The 12385-nt window shown below is 36.0% G+C and overlaps 1 protein-coding gene across 3 annotated transcripts in view; it reads left to right on the top strand.

Moving 5' to 3' along the window:
* The first annotated feature begins 12080 nt into the window (after positions 1 to 12080).
* The window catches only part of LOC121410305, a 46835-nt gene continuing 46530 nt past the window's right edge, over positions 12081 to 12385 (top strand). For 2 of the 3 annotated variants that reach the window (XM_041602299.1, XM_041602300.1), the window contains exon 1: positions 12081 to 12231. The gene's annotated coding sequence lies outside the window, so the exon portion shown is untranslated. The remainder of the gene's footprint in view (positions 12232 to 12385) is intronic. The other variant, XM_041602302.1, reaches the window with a different exon arrangement.

The following is a 12385-nucleotide window of genomic DNA, read 5'->3' on the forward strand; positions in this document are numbered from 1 at the left end:
CCAAGTGCACCTGCCGCCGCCCCCCCCCCCCCTGCAGCTAGTTATTATCATGATGCGTTATGGATAAATTTCATAAATAATTCAACACTTCAGCACGTAAGGAATATGGTAAGAGAATTAAGTATGGATAGTGGAGTCTTAAGTATGAATCTGGAGTGTGGGAAGATCGAGTGTCTTATAAAATAGGTGACTTGTAAACGATGGATTTTAACACCAATAAATCCTCATACAGAATGCAGGAATGGAGTATCAGCAAAATTTAATCAAGGTATGTGTATAGAGTATATTAATGATGAGAATGTAAGTATGATCCAGTGGTTACAGAATTGGACTCATAATCGCAAGGCTGTGAGTTCGAATTATCCCCACTCTGCCAGTCTTCACTTTGATAAAAAGGCCCGAGAGTAATCGTCTATAGAAGGTCAGCCACTGTCTGATTAACCCCCGGGGGCCACTTACATTGACGAGTGGATACCATGCGCGACCAAAAAAAAACACGTAAAAAGGAAAAAGGATGTCTTTTTCACGATAGGGCACGTTACGTACGTAACGTGATAAGGTGTCAAAAACACAAAAATAATGAAAAAGGGTATCTATTTCGCTAGGAAAATTACGTGTTTAGGGTCGAATTTGCGGGGATGATAAAACAAAATTAAATGTTTTGTAAAGGATGTCCTTTTTGCCCCAACACTTCGTGTTTAGAGTCCGATTTGCGCGAGGTGTAGAAGGTGGGGTCGTCGTACTTAAAGGTGAATCCAACCCAAATAAAAACTTGTTTTTATAAGGAAAAGAAAAATCAGACAAGTTGATAGGTGAAAGTTTTAACTGGACAAACAAAAAGAAAGATATGAATTTTTAAAAGTTGTAAATATTGGTAATCACTATACCCATGGAGTTTTCAAATTGGCCGCATATGGGATGTCATAGTGATGTAAGGCAAGGACTACTCTTCCATCTTCCATGTACTCCAATACATATTATGGCTAAAATGTCATTTTTCCCAAAAGTTTTATTTCAAATTATATTTTTCTTTCATGAGGACATAAAACAATATACTACATGGGTTATATTTAGATTACTGCCCCAGGGGAATGGGTACTCAGGAGAAAACCACAAATCCCTGATAATAAAGTACATGGCCTATGGGAAAGTTGTCCTTGCCCCTTGTCATAATTTACTTACCCAGTTGCCAATTTGAAATCTACATAGTATTAGTGATCTCAATTTTAAAGCAGCTATAACTTTCTTATTGCTTGTCCAATTTCTTTCAAACTTTCACCATTCTGTTCAATTTATTTTTCTCCTTCCCAACTCAACATTTTATGGCCAAGGCTGGATTTCCCTTTAACCAAATAAGGTAAAACCGACGACCGAAGGACCCGTAAAAATAAAAAATTCCTGTATTTTTTTAGGGGTTCATTTCAGGGAATATTTGCCAAGAGTATCGTTTTGTTTCCAATACTTGTTAAGGGTAGGGTTTCACACGCAAATACTTGTTAAGGGGTGCATTTTCAGAATCATTCATAACTATGTCTATATACCTTTGTTGTTTTATTTGTAGCTTCTCTTAAACTGTAACTGACTTTTGAAAGATTTTTCTAATTGTTAATTTCTGCAGTAATCATTCAACTTTCTCTTCCGAAAAATCATTGGCTAATAATGTTATAACCCACTTTACATTCATATTTATATTTTTGTTCAGATCATATTACTTCCACGTCCTCTTATTTTTTAATTTAAATTCATTTTGAGATAATTCATTGATTACTCCGATTCCTTCAACTATATTATTACCATCAACACAGTGTTTATTTAGAATCATTATCAAGTATATCGAGAACAATCCCAACCCAGATAACTGTTTCATTTATAATGTTTATACATGTTTTCCTCCTTCAATTTCACCCAAATTAATGATAGCTTTATTTTTTTTTCTTTTCTACAAAGCAAGTATTATTTCATACAATCCACTCTTCAACCTACATGTATTGTTATTCATTCAAAATTGGTTAAATATATATTTATGTTAAAATGTGCATTATGTTAAAGGTATATACATTTAGTCTACTCCTAACCTTTCCCCATTCCTGTATTTGACATTACTTCTCCCTCTGTATACTTTTCTTTTTGTATCCCCTTTCCAGTATTATACATTAGTATACTTTAATTGTTGTTATTTTTTTTACTGTTTCGCTTGTTTGTTTACTAAAATTTTACTATGTACAAATTCATGTAATTCAGCCTTTGGCTGCTAATTGAATTTTTATCTATCTATCTAATATGGAAATTACGTGTTTAGGGTGCTTTTTGAGACCCCATGGTCGCGCATGGTATCCACTCGTGAATGGAAGTGGGCCCCCGGGGATTAACCTAGAAGTAAAATGTTTCCTATAGGTAATTGGTTATGTACCAGCTTGGCGTTTACAAGCAAAATGCTGTCCTGCGAAGTTCCTACGGGTGTTACCATAAAACAAACAAAAACAAAAATATCACAACCCGGTCCTTCTGACAGCCTTTGCTCATCTATTTGAAATATATCCGTTGATGGAGATGAGGAATGGCGTATAGGAAATTCTTCGTATAATTTGGGACCATCAGTTTTGTAAATCAGCATGTATTGGAACATTCAAGAATTTCATTCAAGTTTTTACATGCATTCTGACAATTATTGAGGTAACAAAAGTATATTGAATGCATATAATTTTGCACTCTTGGCGGTTTGCTTCCATTTTCATTTCATTTATTTTATTTCGACACGGAACACGTACATCAGCGAAATTAGGCTGTTCTTCAGAACGTCTGTGTATAATGACAATAATAATAAAAATAAAAAAATATTACATGTATACAATTAAGAAATACAAAATAAAACAACTCAATGTACAGGTAAAAAAATCGATATTACACAAAAAGAGAACGTATTAAAAAAAAGCAAGACAAAAACTGATAGATTGATATTGGCAAAAGAATCTGTTTTCACAGTTTATGCTTTAACTTGATAGGGATGTAGACTTGCGTTGGATAAGTCCTTGTTTAATAAATCGAGACATGTAAACAACAAACCAGATTGAACCACATGCATGCAGTATAGATCACGTATCTACCATTGAATTTTATTCACAGTGAATGGTTGATATTTTCAGGGGTCCCAGCAAAACCCCAAAATAAACAACTCAAAGACTCGGCTAGAATGAAAGAAACATGATCCTTTGCATTTAGCCGTACCTATTCACCAGGCCTGCTATTCACTCATGCCATTGTGGCGAAGCAACAAAAGTTTGACACGCAGGTTTAATTTACGGCAGATCCCTTGGAATTTTTTTTTCAGAGAGGAACACGAAAAAATAGCCTAAGTATTTCCGCATACAAGCAAAGCAAAAAAAAAAAAAAAAATATCACAGTGGGAACAATTTCTGAAAATCAGAAGCTTCGAGATTCAATACAATGACGCGGGAACTTAAAGGACAAGTTCACCCCATCAACAACAAGTTGATTTGAATAAAAAGAGGAAAATCCAACAAGTGTAACACTGAAAATTTCATCAAAATCGGATTTAAAATAAGAAAGTTATGACATTAATTTAACGTTTCGCTTAAATTCACAAAACAGTTATATGCACATCCTGGTCGGTATGCAAATGAGGAGACTGATGACACCACTCACTGTTTCTTTTGTATTTTATCATAAGAAACATTCTAATTTTCTGCTCATTGTCAAGTGAAACAATAATCCCCCCCCCCCCGAATATGTGCAAGGAAGCTTATTGATATGTGTAATTGGCGTTGTTGATACTATATGGTTTCGTCAAGGTGGTCCTTATTGTCAAATCTGTAAAATAAAAAAATATATATATATATATATATATTGTATAATTCAAACAATAAAAAAACAAAAGAAATAGTGAATGAGGGACATCATCGACGGTCTCATTTGCATATCACTGAGTTGTGCATATTACTGTTTAAAATGTCATAACTTTCTTATTTTACAACCGATTTTGATGAAATTTTGGCCTTATGCTAGTTTGATTTTTTTCTCTTTATTCAAAGCAACAATTATCTGGGGTACACTTGACCTTTAGATGTCTCTCGATCCCCTTTATAAAGGTGGATTGGTTTCTTTTGGCTGTTATACCCTACAGTACATTCCGGGAGTATTTATATAGTCAAAGTTCTCTAAGCTGTAGTCTCTAAAAACTTTAATTTTATTAAATAATGAATAAAATTATTGGCTAATTCATTCTCTGTGTTATATATGGTTATCTTGGAATGTTTACACAGTCATTGAAAGACCACATAAACGGTGATGGTCATTTCGATCGAGGTACTAACAAGTTAGCGAAACCGTAAGAGGTCCAGGGGGTGGAACACACGTTTCATCAATATTCTTGTTCGACAAGTTGTCCGATCTGAAATCTTTCCTTGATTAAAACTGCATGGTTGACAAGCACTGTTACTCTGCACCGGTCGACGGGACAGTTATATCCTGCATGGCCGGGCTGCCGCCCCTATGTTTAGGTTACAAAAACCCCTAATATTCTCGAATTGAATAGCCTAAAAAAGATATGAATATTGTCATTAACTCTTTGCTTGACACGAACAGAATCACTTCTTGTTCTGCGCCACATTATTTTCAAGGTGCAACATTGAGAGGGGAATTAAATTGACTAAATTAATTCAGCTCACAGGAGCTTTTGATTTTTTTATTGCAAATGAAATCTTTGCGATGAACACATCACTATTTCAAACTTACATCATCACCCCCTGTAAAACAAAAAATAAATAAAATAAATCGGTCCCATGCATTGCCCTGTACGGCCCGATGCTGAAAATAATTGCCGGTATATTTAAATATATATAGTAAAATTCACCGAGCTGAAAATTTCATCAGAACCTGATAAGAATATATCGAAGCTATTGAATTTCAAACTTTAGCGTTTAAGGAAACAGTTGTGCACGTCATCATTAAAATTCATTAGGTGGGCTGATGATGTAACCACTTTCATTTTCTTATCATAGGCACGGGCACTAGGGAGGACGGGGGACACGTCCCACCCCCATCAGCTGGCAAAACAAAAACCGGGAGAAAGGAGAAATAGGTGGAGAAAGAAAGAGGAACGTAGTGGGAAAGAAGAAATTATTATACATTATAATATGCTATATTGTATTAAATATATTATGTTATATTATATTATAATATATATCATGAAACATGAAACATAATGAAACATAATTTGCTCAGGGCCAATAATAATAATAATAATAACAATATTTATAAAGCGCAACATATCCATCTCTAAGAGATGCTCAAGGCGCATACAAATAACAAATAACAAAAGAAAAATTAACAAACTAAACATAAGAATAAAGAACTAGACTGTAAACTGCTGGTATGATTTAGCAGTATGCATTAAGCATCAGGTGAGTTTTAAGTGCTGCCTTAAATGTAGAAAGAGTATTAGCTGTCTGAATAGATAGCGGTAACCTGTTCCACAAAAAAGGTGCAGCAGATGAAAATGCTCTATCCCCCCAACTTCGTTTAGTACGTATTTCTTTGAGCCTTACATTATTTGAAGAACGCAAACCAGAACGACCTGAGGAATGGGTTAACAGAAGCGATGAAATGTAATCAGGAGCTAGATATGGAAGCTTAAAAGTGCCACCGAGATGTTGAGATAATTATCTCATCATGTCAACATCTTTTAGAAGAGATGATGAGATGACAAGATCTTGGATCTCGTCATGTCGTCATCTTTAAGAAGAGATGTTGAGATGACAAGATCCCGGGATCTCGTCATGTCGTCATCTTTTAGTAGAGATGATGAGATGACAAGATCTCGGATCTCGTCATGTCGACATCTTGTAGAAGAGATGATTAGATGACATGATCATGGATCGAAGATCTTGTCATCTGACCATTTCTTCTGAAAGATGTCGACATGACGAGATCCGAGATCTTGTCATCTCATCATCTCTACTAAAAGATGACGACATGACGAGATCCCGGGATCTTGTCATCTCAACATCTCTTCTAAAAGATGTCAACATGATGAGATCCGAGATCTTGTCATCTCATCATCTCTTCTAAAAGATGTTGACATGATGAGATCCGGGATCTTGTCATCTCATCATCTCTTCTAAAAGATGTCAACATGATGAGATCCGGGATCTTGTCATCTCATCATCTCTTCCAAAAGATGTTGACATGATGAGATTCAGGATCTTGTCATCTCATCATCTCTTCTACAAGATGTCAACATGATGAGATCCGGGATCTTGTCATCTCATCATCTCTTCTTAAAGATGTTGACATGATGAGATCCAGGATCTTGTCATCTCATCATCTCTTCTTAAAGATGTCGACATGATAAGATCTGGGATCTCGTCATCTTATCCTTTGCTATCAAGATGTCGACTTCCCGAGATAATTATCTCAACATCTCGGTGGCACTTTTAAGCTTCCATAGCTAGATTATTTTGTGCACGATAGGTTAAGAGGAGAATTTTGTAGATTACACGCTGTTGAACAGGGAGCCAGTGGAGGGATTTTAGGATAGGAGTGATACGTGAGGATCTTCTTGATTTGGTCACAAGGCGAGCAGCAGTATTTTGGACTTTTTGCAGTCTGTTAACTTGGTTGGCGGGTAAACGAAAGAGTAAAGAATTGCAATTGTCAAGATGTGAGGTAACGAAAGCATGTACTAACTGTTGGGTGGATTGAGGTGAGAGATATTGTCTAATTGTACGGATATTTCGAAGATTACAATTAGCTAGTTTCACACAATTCGAAACGTGAGACTCAAATGACATGGCAGAATCAAATAGTACTCCAAGATTCTTAGCCTGATGTACAGAAGTTACACGGGCAGAGCCAACTTGGACATGAGATATGAGATATATGAACTTTACTACTCTACTACTGAAGCTGTTCTCACTCAACATTCCTTCTGGTTTACAGTTCTTTTCAGGACTATATATTTTCAAGAAAGAATATTCTACTCTCAAATCTCCACTTTCTCGCCTATCCACTTCTTCTCTTCTTCTATCCACTGTTTCTATAACACTCCACATGGTGTACCGTTAACCACATCAGCAATAATCCTGATCATCGTACATGTATCACCCACAAAAAAAAGTGAGTCACCTTGACTCACTTTGGCGAGTCACCAGTTTGTCCGTATAGCGAAACACTTTTACGAATATGTGAGTCACCATGACTCATTAAAGATGAGTCTGATCATAGAAGACTAATTTTTAATGCATCATAGTGAGTTAGTGACTCATCTTTGCCTTGCAGACTCATTTGTAATGAGTCATGGTGACTCACATAATCTAAAGACTCACTTCAAATGAGTCACCTGACTCATTTAAAGTGAGTCATTAAGACGCAGACTCATTTGTAATGAGTCGTGGTGACTCATATAATCTCCAGACTCACTTTAAATGAGTCACACTGACTCGTTTGAAGTGAGTCAGTAAGACTCAGACTCGTTTGGAATGTCACGGTGACTCATGTGATCCTTCTAGTGTGTCGTTATACGGACAAACCAGTGACTCATCAATGATGAGTCAGGGTGATCGACTCACTTTTTGCCTAGGTGAGTCACATGACTTAGTTTGTTTTACTTAAATGAGTCATTACTTCTGTTCGTAGATCAAGCCTCTTGACTCACTTCATGTATGAAGAAGTGAGTCAAGGCGACTCAACTGAAAATGAGTCAAATACATAATGATAATTAAACCAAAAGAGAAGGGTGTAAAATGATGCCAAATAAAATAAATGGTCTGTTGTCATCATAGGGGCTTTTCCAATAATGATTAACAATAACATTTTCCAAGTAAACATAGATCATCAGCAAAATCGAATGGATCAGGAAGTCTCTTTGCAATTTGCATGCTTTAGAAGTGCATGCCGATTATGATGGACCTACAACGTACAGATCAATAGCCTAATGCTAACTTAACAGACACATCACAATCAGTTAAAGCAAAAGAACTAAAATGTATAAATGCATTGTACATGCCATCTGATTTATTTCCTCTCAACAATAAATCTCCGGAGTCACCACCAATATTACCAAACAAAAGTGACCATTATGCATCAGTGATGTAACCACAACAGACAGAAATGTGTTTCATGGGATAAATGTTAAAGAGTTTATACGTATCTCACTAATCAACTATTGCGAGCGCGAAGCGCGAGCTGAAAAATTAGGATAGACTGGAAGAGGGGTTATTCTAAGGATTTTTCTGCAGGAATTCACTATGACTGTAGTATTTCACTAATGATGCGAGCGCGAAGTGCGAGCTGAAATTTTTTGATGTTGAGATCAGAAAAATTGACATTTTATGGACTGATTTTAGCAGACATCTCACCAATCAGCTAATGCGAATGTTAGCACGGACAGGAAATGTTTTTTATTAAGACCTTAAATAGGGCAATCACTTTAAGAAGTCATGAAAAAGAAGCAAATGTCACCACATGAAATAATAATAACTCGAATTGCGAGGAAATATATTTTGTGTACAGTATATTGATTTGAAAACAGGAGGTTTTAGTACAACAGGATTATATTTCTCATTAAACAGTCTATGCGAGCACCAGGAACAATAAAGACATAGAGGCCCTGAGCAAATAATATTTAATAAAGTTGTGAAAAAGTGTTTGTTATAACATGATAATATAACATTTATAATGAACATAATTTCTTCTTTTCTTACTACGTTTCTCTTCCTTTCTCCCTCTTTTTCTCCTTTTCCCGTTTTTTTTACCAGCCGATGGGGGGGGGCACGTGCCCCCCATGCCCCCCCCCGTAGTTACGCCACTGCCACTAAAATCACAAGTTAGGACATTTGGGAGTGGTTGATATGCATGGTGTTCTTGGATATTCCTTCATTGTTGCAGTGTACTGTACTTATATAATTTTCATAAATTCAATTTGTGTTACAAGTAAGCCTATTCTAAACTCATACGAAAGGAAAAATGACAAAAATTGTTGGGACCATGTACAAAGTGATCTTTTTCTTGCAGCGGACTTTCAGATTCCTTTCTCATTTCCTTTTCTGCTTTCTTGCTTGGGGTTGCTTGAAAGAAGTTTGTTATTTTGAAATACTTTTTGCGCTTTGCATCCATTTTTAGCCTCAAATATGTCCGCGATATTATCAGGATAATTTGCTCAAGAGCTTATACATGTTTTATGACCAGCGCGTTTTGTAATATATGCGCAAAGAAAAAATTTTGGTAGCTTGTTAATTTCGCGCATTGGAATTTGGTTATAATAACTTTTTATGACAGCGATGCCTGGCGATTTACTTATTTTACATAACAAAAATGAAGTGATATTCAAAAGGGTTGTAGATTAAATGGGACAAACATCATGCATTTGGATGTTGGGAGGGGTAAATCTTAGAAAAGTTATTTGTACTTTTTAAAGATCTACCCCTCTGGGATTTACGTCCATGGGGTTTTCCCCGTTTATCGTGCCACCCTTTTACTCCCGTTTATTTTCCCATCCTTTTGAATTAATTGATTTATCAAAATTAATTTATTCACCACTGGTGGGATGGAACACCCTATCAACAAAAATTGTTTTTCGTCGGGTCCTTTTATGTCAGGTGTTGAAAAATATCATTTTAAACATTTCATTCTTTTTCATCTTGAACCTCCACCCATCTGTTTAAAAGTCCTGGGAAAGAACGTTTTTTATCTAATAACAATATACACAAATTGCGAGGGAAACAAACTGATTGATAGCAGGCTATAATTATCAATCATCATAATCAAACTTTTCATTTTTTCATCATCGTTACTATAATTTTTCTACCCTAAATTATTTGGGGATGATAATACAGGCCATCCCCCCACTTGAAATATTGGGGGGGGGATATATCCCCCATCCCCCCGTGATCGACACCCATGGTTCATAATATAAAAAAAATCAGCTCGCGCTTCGCGCTCGCAGTATTGAGATGTTAATCATGATTACAACTATAAAAAGTACTTCATGTGTTTAGATGTAATTCTAACAAAATCTATAAGCGCTTGACACTCGACTGGGGTACACTCTTAATTGATTAAAAAAAATAGTCCTTAAAATGTCCGAGTTTGGGGGTCAATCTATACAAAAAAATGTCAGCTCTCCCTTCGCACTTGCATTGTTTGTTTTTAGGTATGTATCATGATTACAAAAAATTGCTTATAATGTTTCTCTTTAGGTCTGAGCTCAGCATCAAAATTTTCAGCTCGCACTTCGCGCTAGCATGATATGATCAGTGAGATACATATCCGTTTAATGGCACAGACCTTAAAATGTCTCTATTTTAGGTCCTCCACCTGGCAATTAAGAGCGCTTCGTGCACCCATGCACTTGACTCCAAATTTTTGTTACTTGCCCCGCCCCCCGCGCCACTACCATACGTACGTACGTGACATAATATTTATTTCAAATCTTCATACATGTATGTATGATGTGTCTCCGACTAAATAAGTTGCAGCAATGAGTATCCAATGCGATAAATCAGTTGTCGATCCATTTTTTATAGGTTTTTTTATTTTTCTCATGGACCTATTATACTTAATATGTAAATGTGTTTGTTAATTTCTCTTTGTATATATGTTTGATCGTTTTATGATTTCTGTATACGGTGTATGCTGATTCATTTATTTTTTTTTGTTTATTTTTTATTCATTGTATATATGTATTGTTTATTTCTTTATTTTATCTTATTTTTATTCATAAAATGTACTTATGAAAGGGGGCCTTAACCCTACAAGCTCTGCTTTTTAGTTGGCCTCCAAGTTCTCTTTCGATTTCATAGTATTATAGAAATGATTTATATATTATATTTTGTAAATATGTATATTGAACTATCATTGTAAATGTAAAAAGATTGAAAGAGAAAATAAATGAATTGAATTGAATTGAATAGGGCACAGTAGTCATGTTAGCATGGTTAGTCTGCGCATGGATTAACAGAGCTCAGCTCGACGTCGGATCCGGATACGCAGATTTCGGATCGGACGTACCTGACCGACCATCTCTGTCTACGTCTGAGAGATAGCTGATTTTTGGTAATGACGGATTTGGTCGAGTGATGGACGACGAGCTGCGAGCTGAACGGGGCCTAGAATCTATCATGGTAAATTCTCACTTCTGATATATTTTTTGGATTTTTTTGATGTAACAGTGAACTACTTGTCATGTTCAGTAAAATTTTGTGTCTACTTTAGAACATTTTCAAGTCGTAATTTTGAAAAGCTTTGACTTGGATACACTTGGCAACGAGACTCTTCCATTCGGCCGAGCTGTCTCTCCAGCTGTTCTAACGTAGCGTACCGTACCATACCCACGCCAGGAGTCGCCCGTGCAAAACGAGGGAGACACAGGGGTAGATTGGGGTCTCGATAGTAATCTTAATAAATTGTGGAAACAGAAATTATGCACTTGCCACGATTATATGGATGAAGGTCCATTGTGACACACAAATCCTGACATCACGGCACAGACTGGAACCTCAAAAAAACCCGAAAAGTTCTGAACTTCTGACTTTGTTCTGTCGCGATACCCCACACCCCCACTCATTCAATGAACAAGGTTATGATATAACCTTTTTCTCAGTTATAATATCTCCATGTGTGGCAAAATAAGGGTGGCAATGTTTGGCTTATTTTCTCTTTTTCTTTGTGGCAAATGCTTGATTTTTTTACACTGACAGTTTTTGTTACACCTATCATTGATACATCTTGGCTCTTATTTAAATTTGATTCTTTATATAATTTTTTTTCTTAATTAAAAATAGAGATCAAAAAATGAAAATTTTCTTGCCATATTACTTTCCACCAATAGAGGGCGTACACAAAAATATGCCCAAAATTCAAGTTTTTGAGTGCTCTGGTGAATACAAAAATTATTTCCAAGTTACTAATGAAAAATAAATTGCAACTGTATGGAAATTAGTAATTTTGGTTACAAAAGTGATATCTTAATAATTTTTTAAAGTGTGTGCTCTGTACAACTTTGGCATACCATAGTCCTACCTGTAGATTCCCCACAGGCAGGGTGGTAGCAGTGAACAAGTAGCAGTGCACACCCCCAGCCAGTCTCAGTCTCCCGTAAGTTTCAAAACAAAATGGCCGATCGAGACCGAGGTTATATTTTGTACTTTTGAGGTTCCAGTCTGTGCATCGATGTCAGGATTTTTGTATGATCACGATAGACCTTCACCCATAATCGTAAGTGCATAATTTCCGCAAATAAAATTCAGAACAAACAGACTCAGGGATAGCACTATCCCATACTCGGTGAAATTGCTGAACGAACTCTAAATTGAACATAAAACCTCAAGTACCCCAATGAACTAAGTAATTGAAACCAATATTCTTATCT

The sequence above is a fragment of the Lytechinus variegatus genome, chromosome 3 (assembly GCF_018143015.1).
Source record: "Lytechinus variegatus isolate NC3 chromosome 3, Lvar_3.0, whole genome shotgun sequence".
Taxonomy (NCBI): Eukaryota; Metazoa; Echinodermata; class Echinoidea; order Temnopleuroida; family Toxopneustidae; genus Lytechinus; species Lytechinus variegatus.